Genomic DNA, 20193 nt, shown 5'->3' with positions numbered 1-20193 from the left:
ATGAGGGCAAGATCCAAATCCGCCTTGTTCACTGCTTTGCTCTCAGTGCTCAGCACAGTGCCTGGCACATACTCACCCTGTACATATTGTTGAATTGGGGCCACAGAATACACTTGTTCAGGCTGTGTACTGCCCAGCTCCAGGGGCAGCATCCACATAGACAGTGATATCAGCGGTGCTGCCTGGTGATGGGCCACACAGCAGCCCTGCACTGAATGACAGAATGAATAAATAAATGAATGAATAAATAAAACCATTGATACAGAACTGTCTTGGTGGGGGAAGTTATATTTGATGTCTAATATTTCCTTAAAACCGCATGTAGTTATATATACCCTGCATACATGTCACACTGAAGTGGTTTTGGGGGCATTTTATCTGTTCTGAATGAGATCCTTTTTGCTCTTATTTAAATTCCACAAACACTCTTTCATAATCTTGAACTTGGTCCACAACCTCCAGGTGCCAGTATAAAGTCCCTCTTTGGTTTTTTAATTGTACAGGGACCTCATTTTTAACCTGCAGGTGAAAAAGAGCTGAAGCTGTATTCCGTTTGTGAGTCAAAGTATGTTTTTAATATAGTATTCTTATTCAATGGGGCCCTTGAGTAATATCTGCAATGTATTATAATATGCTGGTAAAATATATACAACCCTCGAGGGAAGAAAAAAGTGACACCCCAATGAAGATTATAGATCATGGTATTGAAAGCTGGATTAGCCGGCACAGGGGAATTTAGATAAGTAAGTGTCTATTGGAGATAATAAATCTTGGCCATGATACCAATCTCCCAGTCTTGCCACACATTTCCATTCTATGTATGACCCCAGGCTTCCCTGCAGCAGAAACTGAGCCATGATTATTACTCATGCCATTTATTAATAAACTTGTAAAGGATAGTGGCTTAGAAAAGTAAAATGGGAAAGCTTTGCATGCACTTGGGTTGGATGAACTGTGGTTTCTTAGGAACAAGAATTGCTGTATCATCCTCAATACTGTCACTGTTTTACCTTGTATCTCAAACTTCTGCATTCTCCAAAGAGACTGTAAGCTCCCCAAGGACAAGACCCATGTCTTGAATTTGTTTTTGTGTCTAACTTACACGCACTTGACAGTACCTTGCACATAGAGAGTTTACAGGTCTTGATATTCACAGGATGACTGAATGAAATTACTAAACCAAATGGCTTAATTAAACCAAAGTTAAAACTCCACACTGCCCCCCCCCCCAAACATCACTATATTGATTTTTCAAACTAAAAGCCCAATATCGTCTTGGGCTAGTTTCTCATCTGGAGGTAGCCCATGAGATAGTAGCTGCCCTAATGAGGCACTCATAGACTCCTTCAGGAATGAAGGACTTCCTCTCCCAGCTGCTGGGAGTACAGATAGGGAACAACTCTTGGTTGTCTGCCCCCTTTGGGAAAACACCGCTGAGGGAAGCTGCCTTGCCCTTCCAGGAGTGGCCTCTGCTGATATCAGGTCAACACCAGTTCATAAGGCCAGGCCCCCTCTCTCCAACTCAGGATTGTGTAGCGGGGCCTCCCCATCTCCAGAGCTTCCAATGGGGTCCACTGAGGCCTTTGCTGAGAATGCAGTCCAGTCCAACTTCTCCCTCTGCCCCATCCGGCTTTTGTCCCACCCCAGTCCACAGGTGTTGATCCCAAGAGCACTTCCTAATAAACCCCCTAAATGCTAATATTTGACCCTGAGTTAGCGCTCCCCAGAGCACAACCTATAACCCCTGCCTCTATGTTTCAACAGAATGAAACACAAAGGAATCAATTCAAGGACTTCTTTCCCCCCATTTGAACAATCTAGTAACAAATGATGCTATTATTTGAGAAAGCGACTGGATCTTGGGAGCAGCTGCAGCAGAGAGTCGGATTCACACTATTCATGTAATACAAAGACTCTCATAGCCAGGCGTCATAGGCAGCATTTCCCTGCGTTCCATGGGAATGCTGCTCCCCCAACCACACGAGGAATTCAGGAAGTGTGGTAGCAACACAAGGGCATACTTAATTATGAGTGGTATCAAGAGTCCTTGCCTTTTTAATTGACCTCCAGAAAACTGTTTTTCTTGAATGCTTGCTTGTTGTTGTTTACATCTCATTCCTCAAACTCTGCACTAACATGACAGCCCTTTAAGAGATCTTCTATAGAAGGGGGCATCTGGCTGGCTCGATGGATGGAGCATGCGACTCTTGACATCCAGGTCATGAGTTCAAGCCCCACACTGGGTGTGGAGATTGCTTAAAGAAAATAAAAATAAATTTAAAAAATCTTCTACAGGATTTGAAAGTTATAATTTTTCCTTATAAATGTTATAACAAAATATAATAATTGATGACACTATAGTATAATTATGTTCAATAATCTATTCTAACTATCCATGAGGCTCTTGTACAGGAGTCAGCAAACTCTGGGCTGGGGGAGAAATCCAGCACACAGTATACAGAATCCAGCCGCACTCATTTACAGATTGTCTCTGGTGGCTTTCACGTTACCATGGCAGAATCGAATAGTTGTGATGGAGATGACATGGCCTCCAAAGTCTAACATATTTACTGTTTGGCCCTTCACAGAAAGAGGTTGCTGACCTCTGTTTCAGTATAGTAACAAACGCTCCATGTGTATACATACAAACCCCTACCGCACTTAAATGCACACGCACAGAAAAGAAAAACAACGTCTGGTCATTGAGATTAGAGGGAATTTTTTATATTCTTCTTTTTGTGTTTCTTTGCTATTTTGCACAAGAAACATGCATTTTTTTCTAATAAGAAAACCAGTAAGTGCTATTTACCATTTGTGTTTTTTTCTTCTACACCATTTAGAATTTTGTCATTAGCTAGCTGTCTATAAAAAATACGTTTATCGGAAGTGAACTTAGAAAGCAGCTCTGAATGTGTGCACATTGAAGGATTTGTTTCATAATACTACCCATGTCTAAGGAAAATATGTAAACAATGCAATGTAGAGAAGATTGTCCAGCTACTGGATTAAGCATCCAGTTGGCCATCGGAACTTTAAGAATTAAAAAAAAAAAAAAAAAAAAAAGAAACAACCACAACCACTCTGGATTGTTTTTGTGACAGCTGGCTCCGTTTGGTAAGCTTATACACATTATTGTAAGAAATATGGTTTATTCAGCCTCTCGTTTGTAATGCTTTTTAAATTCTCCTTGGTGTAGGAAAACTGCCTCCATTTTCCAAAAATGGGCCATTTCTGGACTGTAAAAATAACATAGTGGCCCTTATAATAATGTAGTTAACCATTCTGAGCAATTTTCTTAATAAATAACAAGCTCCCTGCTCCGTGCTTTTTACCAGCATTTTTTTTTTAACAAAATGGGGAGAAAAACGCTTTCAACCTATTTTTCAGATGAGAAAACTGAGCATCCAGTAAGTTGAAGAGGTGGCCAAAGGGTCACCAGCGAAAACATGGCTTAGTCAAGCCACCTCTTTGACTCCAGAATTCTGAGTCCTTGCTCACCAGGCTGTACTATCTCCTGACCATTTTCATGTTCCAAAACGTGGTATATCCCCAGCACGCATCACAGGAGACACGTAGTGAGCACTCAGTAAATATCTGCTGAATGACCAAAAGACCATCCTCTTCAGTCTATTACATAAGAACTAGCGCAAGGAAGTGGGAGTTGTAGCTTTAAGATGTATTGGGAGGTCATGGTTTTCACAAATCAACTACCTAGCGACAGTATTTTCAGTTGATATAAAGCACACTATTTCTATGGAATACCAAAAACACTTCTGATTTTTAAATAACAGTTTAAGGAAAGTTTTTGTGTAAACATGTTAGAAGTCCTAATTGATTTCCTTATTCAAATAAATATTGCATTTTGTATAGCAGTCATATTTCCTTAACCTGATATTATATATTACTACCACATAGAAAAAGATCAGAATATGATTTATATTTACATTTTCTTCTGCTTTCTTAAGCATTTTGAAAATGCTCTTTCTTTGCCCACTAGAAACCTGGGGCTTTTTTAACATTTTGAATTAAAGCAAGTATTACTATATTTCTGACTTGGATCTGCGTAAAGGCTGGAAAACATATCTATTCATAATTGATTTTTTTCCTATTAGTGAATCAAAACAGAATGAGTCCTTGACATTTTGAAATTAGTATCATCACTTAGCCACACCAAATGAAGTCAATTATTGCCAAATCTATTTTATAGATTGAATTAGGTATTCTGTATCCTGGCAGTATGCATTAATACAAGGAGAAAATAAAATTTGGATTTGTAACTGAAATTTAAAAGTTGAGGTTTCCCCACAAATTGTGGCAATTTGTATTTTCATTTAAAATACATTGATAGAGGGGGCACCCAGCTGGCTCAGTCAGTAGAGCATGTGACTCTTGATCTTGGGGTCATGAGTTCAAGCCCCACACTGGGTATACAGCTTACTTAAAAAAAAGTGTATGTGATTGTTCTTAAAATAATCATGCAATAAATAAAAATACATTAGGGGTGACTGGGTGGCTCAGTCAATTAAGCGTCCGACTCTTGGTTTCGGCTCAGGGTCATGAAATCAAGCCCCGTTGGGCTCCATGCTCAGTGCATAGTCTGCTTGGGATTCTCTCTCTACCTCTCCTGCAGCCCTCCCCCACGCCTCATGCACTCACACTCTCTATCTCTCTCCTTCTCTCTCTCTCTCACAAAAAAAAAAAAAATCTTTAAAAAAATATAGTCATGGAGAAATAAAAATAGAATATATTTTCAAACCCTCACCCGTGCCAGGCTTGACAGAATGCCAACCGAGTGCGTACTTTATCATGATCACCCTCTGACAGAAGAGAAACCTGAGGCTCAGAGAGATCAGGAAAATTGCCCAATGGTCCTACAATCATGAAAGAGCAAAGCTGGGATGTGCAGTCAGTGTTTTAGACTCTAGGGCAGAAGTTCTCACCCTCAGCACTACTGACACTGTGGACTGGCTAATCCTTTGCTGTGGGGGCTGGCCTGGGCATTGGAGGATTTAGTACTGTCCTTGGACTCTGCTCATTAGATACCATGAGCGCAGCCCGCAACCGCCGCCACCAAGTAGTAACAACCAAAAATGTCTCCAGATTTTGTCAAATTTTCCCTGAGGGGTGGGGTGCAAAAATCACTTGTGGTTTAGAACCACTGCCCTAAAGCTCCTGTCTTAAGCTCGATGCTTTTCTGCCTGCCTTTCAATGTCGGTCAAGATCACCCTTGTAGACTGGGCCCCCAGCAAGCTTGTCACAGCCTATGCACATCTGGGCCTTGGCCAGCTTAGTTTCTCCCTCATTTTACCTAGGAAGGAAATGCCTGCCACCCATAGTGTAGGGTGTTTTGGGATATGTACCCGAAGCTAAAATTAATAAAAAGAATAATGAATTGCCCTGCTCTCATTACCAGAAATCTGAGCCAGAAGTGGATCCATGTGCCCTGGGATGAGATTGTTAAAAAGAAAGGGTAGTGGGGAGGCTTATTCAAGCTCAGAGTACTCACGATTTCACTTAGAATTAATTTGAGGAAGAAATAGAATAAGAATTGCAAAGTCATCAAAGATGATGGCTTTTCCTTTATGACCCTTGGCACCAGAACAAAGAGCCTATTTTTGTGGGTTTTTCTGGATATCCAGAATAAAGAGAATAAAAATGTTTAGGTAATGTTTGGATGGTTTTGAGACCGTACATACATTAGTGATAGGTCAATTAATATCTGAACAGTTCAAAGAGGCAATTATTTTAATTTATAAATCACTTCAGAGGTAAGGAACTGCCATCCCTTAATGTGGTTTTTACAAATAAGAGTGCTCATTGTTATGTGTGTTTGTGTGTGTGCATTTCTACCCATGTCATTCTATCTGGCCTGAATTTTCCGACCAGATCGCATACCTCGGTGATTATGTATTTGTCTCTAGAGCACTGCCAAATACATAAAGCATTGTATCTGCAATTTGACCCTTGGCTGAGACCACCCTATTTTTCGAGTTTTCACTGTGCTGAAAGGTACCACCATGCACAGTGTAGCTTCCAGAAACGGACTTCTTACATTACACTCTAAATGGCAGTCTGGGAGCTAAGACTCCCCAGAGGGTTATAATGCCTCTTGGTAATTATTCAAACAGGGAAGAAGGCCCAAGTGATTTCTGAGCACAGGGGACATAACAGACACTTTGACAGTTGGTGAAAAGTCTTCAAGTGGCAACTTTGAGCTTTCCTTTAAAACCATGTAATAAGCATCCCTGTATTTTATTTTATATTTTATTTTATTTTGCTTTGTTTATTTTATTTTTTTAAATACTTTATTTTTAAGTAATCTCTACACCTAATGTGGGGCTTGAACCCCAACCACAAGATCAGGAGTCACATGCTCCTCCGACTGAGCCAGCCAGGCACCCCTATTTTATTCATTTTTAATTACTGAGTAACAACAAAGTGCCATGAATAGTGCTCAATGCCAGGGCTATTAGAGTATGCAGGACAAAAATAATCTGATGGTGAAGCTGGCAATTGTAGTATAGTCTGATGAGTGCTATCATGGGAAAAGTATAAGTGGAGAAGCCCAGACTAAAGACGTGTTGGTTGGGGAAGCTTCCAGAAGGAAGTGATCTCTGCTTCAAAGCTGAAAGATGAATAGGTGTTGGTTTGGTGAAGTGGAGGTTCCAGGCAGAGGGATGGAAAATGGGAAGAGGCCCAGAGGCAAGACAGAGCATGGTGATTTCAGGAAAGTGAAGGAAAAATGCCTGGGGTCTAGAGAAGAAAGGAAGTAAAGGACAAGCCATGAAGCTAGATGTGAGCTTAGGCAGGATTATAAAATACTTTCCAGGTCATGTTAAGGAGTTTGACTTTATCTTAAGGGCACTGGCATGTGATGGGCGTGCTTTGAGCAGAGACTGATATGGTCAGATTGATAGAAAACAATAGGAGGAGAGAGAAACAGCCGGGAAAGAGGTGAGGGGATTGGGGCAGGGAAGGTGGTACATGGCTTACATCCGTGGGCTCAATGACTGGAAAGAAGGAGCTTATAGATGATGTTTAATGGCAATAAGAGATTTTAGTCAAGACTAATAAAAATCTCGGTAATAAATTCACTGATAGCCCTCCCCATTATATATGCCCCTTCCCTTTTAACTCAAGGCTCTTCTATTGCAAACAAACAAACAAAAAGACAATTGTATAATCCATATTTATGCCCTTGGTTTCATTAATTAAAAATCACAAGTATTACTGAGCATCTCCTACATGCCTGCCACTATTCTAGATGGTAAAGAACCTCCTGCAGACCAGACACCATTCCTACTTTCTGCAAGTTTCATTTTAGGGATGGAGATAGACAGTAATAGGAAATCAAAGCAGAGGTATTCACACAGCCTCCGTGCTGTGAAGATGAGAAATTACGGGGTCACATAAAAGGCTGTGCCCTGGCGGAGAGGAAGGACTCTCTGAGAAGGTGACATTTCAGCTGAAACTGGAACAAATGGGACCCAACCCTGAGAAGATCAGTAGAGTATGCGTTCCAGCCCAGGGAACAGCACAGGTCTTGGGGCGGGAATGATCATGACCTTCTGCGGAACACCGAGATCGGTGGAGGCACATCACTGAAGGCCTTGTGGGTCATGCTAAGGCGATTGGATACTATTCAGCTTAGATCTTATAGTCAGTCCTTATGATTGGACATAATTAGATGTACTCCACTAGCTAGGATAAATAATCCTTCTTTGAACTGTGGCACATCCTAGTATTTAATGATGAAATGTTTTGTTATATTTCTACTTTCTACCTTGAGATGATATACTTTTTGGTACAGTGCACTTCATGGGGGAGAACAGATCAGATGGCCTGAGTAAGAGCCCTTAAGTAGGCGATGACTATTTATGCCCAAAGACCAGGCTGCTGGACTCTGACCAACCGTTCAGGCCTTTCCTTGAAGGAAGAGCCAGCAATGCTCCAAGGTAATCCCAGCAGCTCTCCCTAGAGGCAATGTACCTAATCCAAGTCCGATTTTTGCTCTGTGCTGCCCTGCTGCTTCATAAATAATTAATTCACTTCCTTAATCATAGGAAGTATTTGGGAAACTAAAGTAAGGAGGAGAGGATCACCATCAGAAATCTGTGTGTTTGAAGGGCTCTCGTGCATTTGACAATTTCCCTCCTGCCTCAGCCCCGAATGACGGCAAGAGCGTATGTTTACAAGCAGATACACGTGGGTGCCCACCTGGGGTCCACTCCCTGCTGGCTGTATGGCCTCAGTTCCCCGAGTCTTACATGACTGTGATGACAGGAACCTCAGGAAACTCTCATACTTTCCATAGAGTAGATTTTCTCACATTTACATGGCAGCTTTGCTTCCTTGGGTTCTACTTTTTCAGCAAATCAGGCTTTAAAGCCTGCAAATAAAGCATTGGTATTTCTTCTGCGGCCACTGCCTTCTTCTGGAAATGTGATCAGAATATTATTAACATGACTTCATTTTATCATCACCAAAGAGTGGTCGTTAATCAAGGTGCTGCTGATGAAGAAAACCTTGAGATTCCCTTTCTAATGAAAGACTTACCTAAAGTCTATTTTTTGTTATTGAAGTCATATCAGTGCCTTGTAAAATTTTAAAAATACAAAACAAGATGAGGGTTGGAGCAGGAGAAGCTTGAGAGGAAGAATTCTTAGGGAAGTTCAATTATGTTGGGCTCACCTATAACAAGTTACACCATATTGTTATGAAAACATTATCATGGTATTACAAAACATTTGTGAATGTACCATTAAAATTTTTTTTGGTATTCTAACGGCATTATTTCATCACATTAAAATGAAGAATGTTTGCTATTGTGGCAGATATGTTAATAGCTTTCTGCATTAACTGCATTTATTTTGAAACTTTTCAAATATTTTTGGGGGGAGGGTACACTTCAGCATGATACTTCCCATTTCTTCCTTCTGAAGTTATATTTCACGGCAGCTCATCTCAGTAAACAGAGGCAGGGGGACGCCAGGTGACACTGACAGAACTACAGGTAGGGGCTTGCTTTGTGATTCACCGTGGATGATGAACATTTCACCTGGATGGAAATACAGTTGCAGAGATGCATCTTAGGCTCTGGAATGAGAAAGACTAGGGTTTGAGTCCACCTCCATCCCTTATAGCAATGTGACCTCATGGCAGGTTACATTTTATGTCAGCCTCAGTTTACATGTCTGTGAAATGGGGATAATACAATAGTGTTTACCTTGTAAGTTATAATTAGATTTAAATATTATATGCCTCGGTGCGCCTGGGTGGCTCAGTCGTTAAGCACCTGCCTTCGGCTCAGGGCATGATCCAAGGGTCCTGGGATCGAACCCCGCATTGGGCTCCCTGCTCCACTGGGAGCCTGCTTCTTCCTCTCCCACTCTCCCTACTTGTGTTCCCTCTCTTGCTGGCTGTCTCTCTCTCTGTCAGATAAATAAATATAATAAAAAATCTTAAAAAAAAATAAATGTTATATGCCTCATAACAACACTTAAAATGGTACCTGGTATATAGTGAGAGTTCAAAAACACCATTATCATTAACACCAATTAACTTGGCTACCTTAAGCAGATTGCTTTACCACAAGACTTTAAATTCCTTACTTTCAAAATAGAAGATTTGGACTAGAATCAATGTTTCTCAAATTTAATCATTCTTATACAGTCCTCAAAATTTTTGCTGTTTGGGGGGAAAATATCCCTGCAACATAGCCCTGAAAAGAATAAAGCCATATATGCAGATATTCAGTATATCTGTGTAAATCTGTAAATTTAAAATTAATCTGTAACTTAATATGGATGCATTGGCTTTAATTTTATTAATAAAATATTGTAATAATTAATACCCATCTTTCCAATGTGTTACTGTAGACGATCCTGACACTGGAGTTTTGACCCATTCATGGGTATCTCTGGACACCATACCTATACCAAATGGATTACCACTACGTTGCATACTGTGGACTTATCTAGAGCAAAAATAGCTTTTTGTTTCAAATATACATTAATATAGACATGTGTAAAACTAGTAGGTACAGAGTAGTAGCTGAGAGCAGACCTTGAAGCTGGTGAGCCTGGGTTCCAATCCCAGGGCATGATCCAACATATATCTGCCTCAGTTTCCTCATCTGTAAAATCAAGATAATAAGAATGTACTTTAGAGTGTTTTTGTGTGTTAATATATGTACAGTGCTTAGAACAATGCCTGGTGTACCAGCATCTCATCAGTGAGTTGTGCCTACCAACATATGCAAATACATCACACTTGGACAAACACTGTCTTGGATCATCTCTATGTTCCATTTTGGCTCTGAAGTCTTTAAGGAGTTGAGAAGGAGATCTGGGTCCTAATACTCCATTACTGGAGTAGACACTTGATGTCTCTGGTTCAGATTTTCCCCCTATAAAGTTATTATAGTACTATCTACCTCCAGGTACTTCCTGAGTATGGTAAGGTCTTGAATGGGTAATGAGTCTGTATTTGAATAACTTTGATTCCCTCAAAACTTGACAGTGGAAGATCCTATTATTAATTGGTAGCTTATGACTCTTTAGCCTGAGCAGAGGATCAATGTGAGAACCACATGTTGATTGGTGACTCTCCACTGCTTAAGCAAAACCACAGGGGAAAAAAAAAAAAAATCAGCTACAGCTTTCCTGCCAACAACGTTGAAGAAAATGAGATATAATGTGAATTCCATATGTCCAAATATATCACTATTCCATTTGGTCATAAAAAAAAATAAGTCTCTCTGGCCTACCGTATCTGAAACCCAAATTGTTTATATCTCAGACTCAAATCTTTCTTCTAAATCTTCACACACCTGCATCACATTGACATCCAAAATAAGCATGACTCATTGAAAAGTGTGAGGTTTCTGTCCAAAAAGATGCTCCACGAGGATAAAGGAATCTATGCGCCCAGAGATTGGAAGTAAAATACGCAGATGGTGGTGGTGTGGCCGGTAGATTGTAGCCTGCGTAGGTACTGGGAGAAATCCAAAGGGACCAATCAAGTGTCTAAATTCTCAAGTAGAATTACTATGTGTTTAATTACTATGTCTTAGATGAGAAAGATTTTGTAAATCACAGTGAACTGGTAATTACGCTGTCAGATATACTATAGCACGTTTTAATAGACCACAGAGCCCCTTTACCTTTCAGCTTGAACGCGGTCAGGTTTCACTTTGGGTAATAGACAAGTTCTTGTGTTAGAGCTGTACACAGGGGGATAGATCTAAACTAAGGCAGCAAAGAGGGGTGATGCGACATGAAGCCAAGTGCTGGGGCAATTGTTTTATCCAACATTGGTTTTGTTGGTGTGAAAAGAGATCGTCCAAAGTCAAGAGAACATATATGGTTTCGTTTCACTTCATCTAATACCCAGCTAATTTGGAAGGAAAAATAATTCCCTCATCAGAGACTATCGAATTCTCTAAAGTCCATTCATAGGTTTCCAAGAGTGAATATACCATGGTTGTGATTATACTCTACACATTCCGAATAAGATTTGATAATTTCTTCAGATAGGAAAATCCTGATGTATATATATGCTACTAAATTAAAACTCATCCAATAAATTTGGCATTATATTGGGTTATAGCTAGTATTTGGGGTGTGTAATACCCTCCTCCAGTACCTTTTTTGGTAAACCTAATCCATTCTATAGACCTAGCTCAGATTATTAACTAGGATGAGATTGTCTTTGTCTCACTGCATCATCTTTTTACCAATGTCATTTCAGAGATGAACTTCTTTGCTTCTCCCACCCCCTTCCTAGGCTGGGGCAGGGGAGGCCAGGCCATGAAGGCTTCTCCACAGGTATCAGGTTCCTGACTTATTCTGATTCTTCAGAGCTGCCCATACCACTTACTAATAAAATTCCTATTTTGCTTAAATTAGGCAAAACCTATTTCTGTCTCTTGTACCAAACAAGCCCATCTAGTATAAGATATTAACCAAATGTCACATATGTACACGTATATGTAATATATATTGCTAACTATATTATATATTATTTATTGAGAATTTACCACACTTGGCACTATTCTACTATTAACATGTAGTAACACGTTTACGCTTACAAGTTTATAAAGATATTCTTCTCTGCCCACCCTTCAGCATGTCCCTTTCTGTTCCCTGCCCTTTTTCCCTTCTGTTTTTCAATGTACTTATCTCTTTCCAACATTCCTTGTAATTTTCTTATTAGGTTTATTGTTTATGTGTCTTCCCTCACTGGAATGTAAGCTCACTGATATTTCTCAAGTGCCCAAGACAGTCTCTGACACATGGCAGGGACTCAATAAATATGTGTTTAATTCATTAACTAGTTAATTCATGAGCTACATGCTGTTATTTGGTTTATTACAAATATTCCTTTAAGTCCACAGTCTCCTTCCACTTACCTTGCAGGGATTGCTTGGGTAAAATGTTTGCCCTCCTCTCTAAAGCTTTTTGAGTATGAGCTAGATTTTCACATCTGTGCTCTTGCCCAGCAACAGGGGACTAGATCAAATGACCTCCTGAGAGCTGTCTGGCCCTTGACATTCTAATTCAATTCCACTTAAATGTCCTAAAAGTAATTTGTAGAGAAATTCTTTTCCTCCTCCTCTCCCCAATTGGAGTGCACATTTATCTAATTATTTCCTTGGTAGATTGACCTAGCTTTGAAGGAGTACCATGCCAGCTCTCATGCATTTTCTCTAAGCACTCACTTTATAAAACTAAGAGACTAAAGACTCAGCTCTCTAGGGAATTAAATTGCATTCAAATAAGATTAAGGATTTTTGAGTCACAAAAGCAAGGACAATCAGAGGCTAACTAAGAAGAGGCAATTGTTCAGCAAACTAATCCAGACATGTAATTCACAAAGGGACTCTCACAATTGGTTAAGAAAGAAAAATGCCTGTGAGGGATTGTGAGGGCCGCCCTGAGTGAGGGGAGCCTTCTTCGTTCCTGGGTTTAAAGTCCTGGCCCTCACTTCCTAGAAGGTGAATATGTTTATTTTCTAAATTTAGTCGATTGTGGCCCAATACCCTTCCACTGAACTGGATTAGATAAGAGCCTTAGAGAGACCTTGGATTAGATTTTGAGAGCCAGGCACTCCGGGTAGTTTCTCTAAAGAATCCATGGCTTCGTGAAGTGGTGTTGCATGACGTGAGATCTGTGGGTGTTGATCTAAGGAGGTTCGTTTGTCACCCCTCAGTTTGAGCAGGGATTCTTAACCTCTTGTAGGCCATGGACTTCTTCACAGAAGAATGTTTTACAATGTGTAAAATAAAGAGCATAAGATTTCAAAGCAATTATATTGAATTCTATTTACCAAAATATGTTTTTTTTTTCAAAAGCAGATCAGTAATACACATGTTTATTAATACATTACATATCAAGAGTTAGTAGCAGGTCTGAAAAATGCTGTCATTTTAAAGTGATGATAAGCTTAAATGATAGATGGTAGTATTTCAACATCTGGACTGTCATGCGAAAATATGTACATTTTATAGAAGTGAGAAAGTTACAGGTACAGCTAATAATACTGTGGTATGTTGCCTACATTTATAATCAAAGAAAATTTCAGTTAGATGTTAATAAAAAGAATGATATTTCACGGACGCCGCGGCTTCTAGCCCAGGTTAAGGACTCCAGGTGTGGAGACTGCAGAGCCCAAGTAGCCTCTGCATTAACCACTGTACCCAATTTTACCATGAGATGCCTGTGGTTGCTGACATTTGTTTAAACTAGTACCCCACGAAGAAAATGTTCCTGTTGGCACAGGTCCGCAATGAGAAGGCTTGAAAAATTGAAAAATATCAGTACCTGCCATGCACGTCTTATGCTTAATGAAATAGCCTCTTTAGGCTGGTGGGCAGGGAGCCTCAATCTGCCATCATATACTCAGAGCTCAGACAGTCGTGTGAGCAACCCAACGTGGGGCTCAATCCCATGACCCTGAGGTCATGACCTCAGCTGAAATCAAGAGTCAGCCACTTAACCGACTAAACCACCCAGGAGCCTCCCATCTTAACCATTGGGTTCTGCACTGAGCATGGAGCCTACTTGGGATTTTCTCTCTCTCCCTCTGCCCCTCCCCACACTCCTGTGCTCACGCTCTCTCTCGCTCTCAGAATAAAATTTTAAAAAATGTCATAGAAATGAAATAAGAAATTAGAAATTAATATCATTAAAGAGAAATCCCCCAACTAAATGTCTGGGGCAGAGCTGTCCAGTGTGGTAACCCTAGCCTCATGGGCTCATTGAGCACACTTGAAATGTGACTAGACCAGGTTAAGATGTGTCCCCAATATAAAATACACACTGGAGGGGGGGCGCCTGGGTAGCGCAGTCGTTGGGCGTCTGCCTTCGGCTCAGGGCGTGATCCCAGCGATCTGGGATCGAGCCCCACATCAGGCTCCTCCGCTGGGAGCCTGCTTCTTCCTCTCCCACTCCCCCTGCTTGTGTTCCCTCTCTCGCTGGCTGTCTCTCTGTCACATAAATAAATAAAATCTTTAAAAAAAAAAATACACACTGGATTTCAAAAACAGAGTAATAAATAAAGGTGTAAAATGTTTTATTAATAAGTTCATAGAGTCTGTATGTTGAAAAGATAATATGGATATATTGAGTTAAATCAAAATATTTAGATTAATGTCACCTGTTCCTTTCAATTTTTTTTAATGTGGCCACTAGAACATCTCAAAATTTATATATGAGACAACCCAGACGTCCATCAATAGATGAGTGGATAAACAAACTGTGGCAAATACATAAAATGGAATACTAGTCAGTCGTAAAAAGCAATGAAATTCTGATACGTGCTACCTGGGTGAGCCTTGAAAATATTATGCTAAGAAAAATAAGTCAGATGCAAATAGGCAAATATTGTATGATTCTACTTGTACGAGGTACCTAGAATAGACAAACTCATAGAGAGAGAAAGTAGAATAGAAGCAACCAGGAGTGGGAGGGAGGGGGTGATGGAGAGTTATGTTTAACGGGTACAGAGTTTCTGTTGGGCATGATGAGAAAGTTCTGGAAAGGGTTAGCAGTGATGGTAGCACAATACTCTAAATGCCATTGAATTTTTTTTTTTAAGATTTTATTTATTTATTTGACAGAGATAGAGACAGCCAGTGAGAGAGGGAACACAAGCAGGGGGAGTGGGAGAGGAAGAAGCAGGCTCCTAGCGGAGGAGCCTGACATAGGGCTCCATCCCGTAACGCCGGGATCACGCCCTGAGCCGAAGGCAGACGCTTAACCTCTGTGCCACCCAGGCGCCCCCTAAATGCCATTGAATTAATTACCCACTTAAAAATAGTTACAATAGTTTTACCACAATTCACAAAAAAATCAATTGTGGCTCACATCATATTTCTTTTGGACAGAGCTTCTCTAGAAAAGCTTAACCAAGGGACAGACAAAAATGCTCTTCCACTTATAGTCCTGGGGGTGTTTCAGAGTCAGAAGCTAGGATTCATGTTCTGCCTCTGCCTCTGACTGGCTAAGGAACAATCCTACAAGGTCTGACACCTCAGTTTCCTCATCTAAAAATAGGGATTATAAATGCACCACCTAGGAATGCTGTAAATCTAAGAGAGAACATAGGCACAGTGAGTAGTATAAGCACGAGAGGTGATACTGAATGGTCCCATGGCCACTCTAGTTGGAAGCAGGGGCTTCCATTTTCAGCCATACTTAACTATTTTGCTAATGCCTGAGGAGTAACCCAGAAGGCTCAACAGCGTTCCACTTACCTGGGTAAAAGCCCACCCTGTAAATGTTATCCTTTCTGGAGACCGTGAGAAAAGAGCTCAATCGCACTCTATGGAAATAGCGTTCATTGTAGAACCTCGCTTCCTCTAGTGTTCACAGGGAGGTCACCTCATCATGCGCTATATGCACTCCTAAAAAAAATCTGTTGGGCAAAAGTGCACACTGAAAATAACCAAGATTATGGAGCGCATAAGATTTAGGGGCAGATCACTCAAAATCTACATACCTTTACAACCAGAGCACTAACAAAAACTACCAGCCCTGGGGAAAGAAGTTGGCCAGTGGAGGTGGGCACCTCAGCGTGGCTAGAGTTTACCACAGGGGATCTTAAACATGCACAGTCACACACACACAAATAAAGTGTAAATGATGGCAGTGCCTCAGCTGGAGCAGGGCTGGCGGGTACTGAGACAATGTGGATGGGAGTGGAGTCGTGAACTGTGGGCGGCCATTAAAGTGCGCATGGGAGGAAGCGCAACCTGCCGTTAGCACCGAGCTGAGCAAGGCTGCGGGTGTTCATCCCTTGAGAAGGAGCCATGGGTGTAGGTGCTAAAATAGTCTTTACACACACCTGAAAGGTCTCCTGCTGCCAATGCAGCAGGTCAAGTGGAGGACCTTTCCCTTGCTTGCTGAAGCTTTTAATTGGACTCCTACTAATCCAGTTCCCCCTGCCTACAGAAAGAGAAAATCACATATGAACCAATATGTCTTCTGCATAATGCAGACAGCAGTCCCCTCTTATCATAGCAAATGACCTAATTCACACTACAGAACCATACATGTCTGCATTTTCTCTGTGCCAGGGGCAGGACTACATACATTATCCTATTTAATATTCACAATCCCTCCACACATCTGGTGTTATTATGCCAATTTTAAAGTTATTACCTTGCTGAAAGATTCCACAGCAAGTAAGTAGCATTAGGAGTCACATTAAGTCTGCTTCTCTCAAATCACTTCCTCTTAACCACTGTACTGTACTGCCTGGTCATTTGAGTCTGCCCGTCATTTGGGTTATTACAAATGGGACCAAACCCTTGAACAGAATTTAGGTTCAGTTTTGCCTAAGCTCACCCCTCAATGGACTTCCCTGCCTTTTCTGAATCCACTCCACATAACAATGGTGAAGATGGATGAAATGGTCCAGGCATCTTTCCTCTCTTGAGTACTTGGGACCAATGGAAGTTATAATGTCATGCTCTAAGATCTCTAGCTCTGAGGCTGTTCTCATGAGTTTATCTCCTGTCAGGTATGAAAATGAAAGTCATTAGGCTGTGTGTTTTCTGTATTCTCCTACGGTTTCCAATGATGACACAAATGGAAGAGTGTCCAAGCAACAGTGAGTATCCCCAGATCATACCAGCTCAGTTATGGTTAGGGTGCATGCAAACAAGTCTTGAAGGCTAGCAAGGAAGTCTGATGGAAGAGATTCTTGGATGAAATTTAGAACTGGATTCCCATCCTGGGATAGTCAGTTAATATGTACCAGGACAGCCAAACTGGCTATGAAGATATTAAATATTTAAGTAGTGGTAGGTAAGTGGTCATTGCTCGAGCCCTCCACGTGTCTACCCCTACTGCCTTAGTTTCCATGGCCTCTCCCCTGGGTCCCTCCACATCTCCTCACATTTCAGGAACTGGGTGCCTCACTTTCAAAGGAGCCTCTAGTTTTTCAGCTGGCAGCCATTCTCACTGGCCAATACCTCTGCCATACTGTTTGCTAAATATTTCCAGTATTACCCCTGCCTGCCTCTCAATGTACAGCTAAAGAATTAGCTTAATTCCTGAGATCTCAGTTGCCCATCTTTATACTGATGGGCTAGGGAGTACAGATGGAAGTGACGAATTGGACATTAACCAGACCTTGTTGGATGACTCATCCATCATTCGAGTATAGGAATTTTTTTTAAAAAGGGTTTAAATTCGTTTATAGAAAGTAAATAAGAGTTGCAAATTCCTGTGGATTGGTCAAATTTGGCCTGCAGATGGGTTTTTTGAATGGCCAGGAGCATGTAAAAATACTGAATTCAAAGATGAAGCCCCCCAAAAAAAATTTCATTACAGCTGTCCTCCACTCCTTTATCTTGTCCTACTGTTCAGTTGCACATTTGAAAACCCAGCCTGTTCCCCGAAGGCATTCAAATTTGGAACCCCTATCAGAAATGCATCTAACACCATCTCAGTTCTATTAGCATTTACTCATCAGCATAGGCCAACACCCCATCATATGGTCTATGACTTGAGCTATGCCATTTCTATTTTTCTTGAGAAATGGAGGCAAAGCTACACTCAGAGGTAGCCAATTAAGAGTAATTAAACATTTCACCCACCTTAATAGGTCTAATTAGATTTGATTCATCTCTAATTTTATTACCAATGAGCATATTTTGATGATTATTTTATATCTTAACTTCACAGGAGACAAATGCTAATCTCTTCCCCTTGGGCTTTTTTCCTCCCCTTAAGGGATGTGATGGTGAGTCATCATCCATGTTCTCCCTGACTCTTGGTGCCATTAAGTAAAGCCCATCTGAGAGCGGAGAATGGAATCCGGGGTGCTGGGGCAGCTTCTGGCTTTTGGCCACCTCCCTGAATTATTCATGTCGAGCCAGGGTAGATGAGTGTCCAGCCACAAAGGTCCGGAACCAAGGCCAAGGGGAGACCCTGGGCTGGAATAACTGAGGAAACCACCACTGGCGCCAGTGACTTGGAAGCTCCAAGTAGAACCGCATGACTTCAGCTCAGGTCCAGGTGCCCCTTGACCCATACTACTTAGTGCTCTTGTGTTAACTACAAAGGGAGCTCTGAGGAGCCAAGATGTCTCTCTGACCTAGTATAAACCTGGTCCTTTAAGTTTTTCCTTTCAGCAGCCCTTCGAGAAGTTTCAGAAAAACTGGGGATTTTCAGAATGAACAGCAATCCCCAGCCTCTAATTTTCCCCATGTGGCACTCTTGTAATTATCTCATTGGTGTTAAGTTGATTGTATGTTTTTAGTATATTTACTGAGTACCTATGATGCACAAAGGGCTGTTAGAGTCCTGTTTGGGGGTTACAGAGGTGAACAAGACACAGATCGTGATCTTCGAGCATAATATGTAAGTTTCATTTGGAGTCAGCTTGATAGTGGCCAAAGTGGATGTGATGTTGGAAGTGTTGAGAAGAATTCTAGGGCTCCAATGAGAACCAGAAGGAAAGGAGGCTCTGATCAAGTCATGGCATGTACTCTGGCACAGGGAAGAGGAGTGGCAGAGTTTCATTCCTGACCAGCAGTCTAACAAGGAAGAGAACAGTCTTGTCTATCATTCGTTCATTTATAATGATATAAAGAGTAGAGAAAAATAATCACTGAAATTTACTCCATATCAAATACACCTAAGATGTTAGGTGGGTGCTTAATACATGTTTACTCTTATTTTATTTTATTTTTATTTATTTTAGAAAGAGAGAGAGGGAGAGAGAGAGTGCAAGCAGGGTTGGGGGGCAGAGGGAGAGGGAGAGAGAGAATCTCAATAGACTCTTCACCGAGCGTGGAGGCTGATGCAGGGCTAGATCCCCCAACCCTGAGATCACAACCTGAGCCAAAACCAAGAGTCAGATGCCCAGTAGACTGAGCCAGCCAGGTGTCCCTACTCTTATCTTTTAAGAATAGCTGGCATTGTTTCATCTTGATCACTAATGACTATGTTTAGAACTGGGATTTGACTTACAAGGTCTACACAGTGACCTCAGCTCTAGATGCAAAGATACAAATTCTTACATTTCTATGCTGTGGTATAGGAGGCGTGCCCTAGCAGTTAGAAGATGCAAGATGGCTAGTAAGCCATTTCACGTTTACAGACTTCCATTTCCAAAATGTAAAATGCTGGGGGCAGCTTGATGATTTCTCAAGTCCCTTCCAGCTCTACCCGTCCTACTAGGAAGCCTAGTTCACTTCACTCATGTGTGAATGGACTTAACAAAAATAACTGACCCAAAATGACCAAACCGTATGCATTTCCCTCCTCTGTAAACATCTAAGAGGCTTGATTGTTTGCTGTCATCCCAAGAGAGAGAAAGGATGCTGCTGGAGGAATTCCATGCAATCCATTTGGATGATCTTGGAGTCTGTGAAGTTTGAGGATGATACAGTGAAGGAAGTGGTCTGGGGTACAATGACCTTTGTACATAAAATAAAACAACAGAGTTATTTGTCTCTAGTAGTGGTGACCATGTTCCTGGAGGTATGTAAGGAGGCTATGTTCTGATAAAGACTACTAAATTGTTAACCCTTTTAATTATGTTTGGGGCACCCGGCATTGCAGAGCCAGCTGAGTTGACATTATTGGAAACCTTGTCAGCTGCCATTTTCAGTGGCTCCACCAGCCAATGAAGCTCTTAAGAAAGTTTGCTCAGTTCTTTATTCAGGTTGTTTGTCCA

General features: G+C 41.1%; 2 long non-coding RNA genes across 2 annotated transcripts in view; one reads left to right on the top strand and one right to left on the bottom strand.

Moving 5' to 3' along the window:
* Window positions 1-20193, top strand: part of LOC123001176 (uncharacterized) — a 391628-nt gene that overhangs the window by 309093 nt on the left and 62342 nt on the right. The gene's annotated exons all lie outside the window — the stretch shown is intronic.
* Window positions 219-20193, bottom strand: part of LOC130543624 (uncharacterized) — a 140460-nt gene continuing 120485 nt past the window's right edge. Inside the window, exons 3-4 of the long non-coding RNA XR_008959103.1 lie at window positions 8218-10135; window positions 219-2255 (exon numbers count right to left, since the gene is read on the bottom strand). This is a non-coding gene — a long non-coding RNA (uncharacterized LOC130543624). The remainder of the gene's footprint in view (window positions 2256-8217; window positions 10136-20193) is intronic.

This window comes from Ursus arctos, unplaced genomic scaffold (assembly GCF_023065955.2).
Source record: "Ursus arctos isolate Adak ecotype North America unplaced genomic scaffold, UrsArc2.0 scaffold_14, whole genome shotgun sequence".
In the NCBI taxonomy this organism is placed as follows: domain Eukaryota; kingdom Metazoa; phylum Chordata; class Mammalia; order Carnivora; family Ursidae; genus Ursus; species Ursus arctos.
Note: the sequence above shows the minus strand (reverse complement) of the source record. Positions and strands in the feature narration are given on the sequence as shown.